Genomic DNA, 2910 nt, shown 5'->3' on the forward strand with positions numbered 1-2910 from the left:
AGGTAAAATTGAAATTGTCAAGTTCCATCAACAAGTGTTAATTAAGCATGGCTCAGCTCTTTAAATCCACTATAGACTGTAACACTGAGAACATGTATTTTCTTTCTTGATTTCTCTTCCTGTTATTGCCTTTACATGTATCTTTGTGATTTATAATCTCTGAGCTATTGAGTTTCTGAATATGGCTACTGAAACAAACTGCAATGTTTGACTAAATTGGGAGAAAATCAAACTTATTTCAGATTTTCCAAAATAAATGGCCAAGGGTAAAATTTGAAACTTAAGCAAAATCTCATGCATTTCAAAACAATTTACTCTTTGCAAGTACAGAATAACTACTTAATCATTTTAAAACTATGAAGTGTAAAAATTACTCACTGCATAATAATTGATCTTCATTATTTATAGATTCTATATTTGTGAATTTTCCTCCCTACTAAAATTTATTTGTAAGTCATAACACAGAATCAACACTCACTATGCATTTTCTGTCATTCTTGGTCATGTTCCATGGTGGAAAATTGAGTCACCAATGTGCAGGTTCCCACTGAAGTCAAACAAGGCACCACTTGGCTTTCTTGCTTTAGCTCTTATACTGTAAACAAATGTCCTTTTTGCTATCTATTAGGTAGCTATACTTTCCACACTTCGTTGTGCTTTATGTTGGTGATTTTTCTGTTTTAAATGGCCCCCAAGCATAGTACTAAAGTGGTATCAAGTGTTTCTAAGCTCTGAAAGGCTGTAATGTGACTTACTAGGAAAATACACATGTTAGATAAGCATCATTCAGGCATGAGTTATAGTTCTGTTGGCTATGAGTCCAATATTAAATAATCAACAAAATATGTTAAATAAGGTGTATTTAAACAGAAACACAGATAAAACAAGGATATATATTGATTGGTTTATGCAAATGTTGTGACCAGAGGCTCACAGGAACCTAACCTTGCATTTCCCCTAGGAGCAATGGTTCTATACATTACAAAACATAACTACCACAAATAACAAGAATCAATTGTATTTTTAACCTGAGTATAGCTAGAACTACCAAGAAGTCAGGTACATAACTAAATTAATAAAATGTCTTTCTATACCAAGATCTCTGGGTCATAAGCCCTTGGACTTTTCCATAAAGGGAGTATTGAAATTAGGTTGATTTACCAATCTTCCTCAACTTAAACATGCTCAGAACACTTACATTAGCCTACCATTGGACAAAATCATCTAACACCAAGCCTATTTTACAATAAAGTGTTGAATATCTCATATAACTTATTGAATACTGTACCGAATATGAAAAATAGAATAGTTGAATGTGTATCAGTTGTTTTCCCTGGTGTTCACTTGGCTGACTGGGAACTGGAGCTCGCTGCCACTGCCCAGCATCATGAGAGAGTATCATACTGTGTATCACTAGCCTGGAAAAAGATCAACATTCAAAATTTTAAGTACAGTTTCTACTAAATGAGTATTGCTTTCACACCATCATAATATTAAAAAAATCATAAGTGAAATCATCATAAGTTGGGAATCATTTGTATTTTGATGAAGGTAATTCCTTGTTTTCAGATAATAAAAATGTTTGTGATCAGCACATATACCTCTAACAATGCTTAAAGAGAGCAATTAAATATTCTTAGTTACCTTTTTTTCTCATGGGTAGCTTTATTACATTGTCAGCTGATTCAAATATATCAATACATTGTCAGCTGGCTTTTCCCTTGGAGTCAGCTACTTTAATATTCCAATACTGCTTTACCCACCTCTTGGTGTCTCAGTTAAGAATGCCTGTCTCAGGATTTCCACCTGGAAATATACCACAGGTGCTTGCTGTTGATGAGATCCCCTCAAGTACAGGTGACACTCTTGGTTTGTCAGTGAGACTGTCCTACTACATTTGACTTGGATTTCCAAATCTGGTATGTGGTAGTCTGTAGTCCATCTCAGGTATAAGTGGTCCCTGGTCCACTCCATCCAGCTGCTGACTGGTCCTCAGATCAGAGTGTCATCTCTAGTAGCTGCTCAACTCCCCTTAGTTACTGTATAAATAGTAACACAGCAACAACAAATATGTGTTGATTAGATTATCAAAATAATTGTTGCCAATGTATATTACCCCATAGAGGAAAACAAATTTTTAAAAGTCAGACATCAAAGAGATTTTTCTTTGTCTAGTTTCCCAAATGTGTATAAGATACTATATGATATAAATAAGGTCAAATGAAAATATAGCTAGATGTGGTTTTTTGTGGTAGTGAGGTGTTTGGTTGTTATTGGTTATCCTTTGAAACCAATTCTGTTTCTTGCGGTAGAAAATGTCTTAGGTATAATGCATTGCTAAATAATAAAACTAATACAATTTACTCTGACTAGCATCTCAATTCTTACAGCACCAGATTTGTAATATATGGAAGTCTATGATATGCTTGACAAGTGTCTTGGATCACAGGCAAACAAAGTAGTGTTCCATCATTTGCTGTTGAAGTGCAGCAATACACCCTAAGTAAGAAGGGCTGTGAAAAGAACAACACGACTATTTCTATCATTCTGTAGGCAAAGCACAATAAGTGTTGATTAATGTGAGATTTATTGAAAAGTTATGAACGAAGGAGCCAAGAAGGTGGCCAGCTAGTCACTGCCTAATGTTTAAATTGCAGCACCCTAATGATTTTCACTTTCCTCCAGCACATTTCCTGTATTCCCATTTTAAGTCACAGTGGTAATAGATTTTTTACCACTAAACTTCACCTACTCTTTAGTCATCAGAAGAGCTCTTATTGGGCACTTATTCAGGTATTTCCCCTAAATTTGTCTTGGTTTATTTCTTCCCATTATGTCTTTTAAATAATAAATGTGATTAGTTGTTTTGTAAGGTTTAATATTTAAAACACTTTCGTAGTTGTTGAAAAG

At 34.4% G+C, this 2910-nt stretch overlaps 1 pseudogene; it reads right to left on the reverse strand.

Annotated features, from left to right (window-relative positions):
- Nucleotides 1-1755: 1755 nt before the first annotated feature.
- LOC118525349 (SNRPN upstream reading frame protein pseudogene) lies at nt 1756-1974 on the reverse strand (annotated as a pseudogene).
- Between the last annotated feature and the right edge of the window lie 936 nt (nt 1975-2910).

The sequence above is a fragment of the Halichoerus grypus genome, chromosome X, assembly GCF_964656455.1.
Source record: "Halichoerus grypus chromosome X, mHalGry1.hap1.1, whole genome shotgun sequence".
In the NCBI taxonomy this organism is placed as follows: Eukaryota; Metazoa; Chordata; class Mammalia; order Carnivora; family Phocidae; genus Halichoerus; species Halichoerus grypus.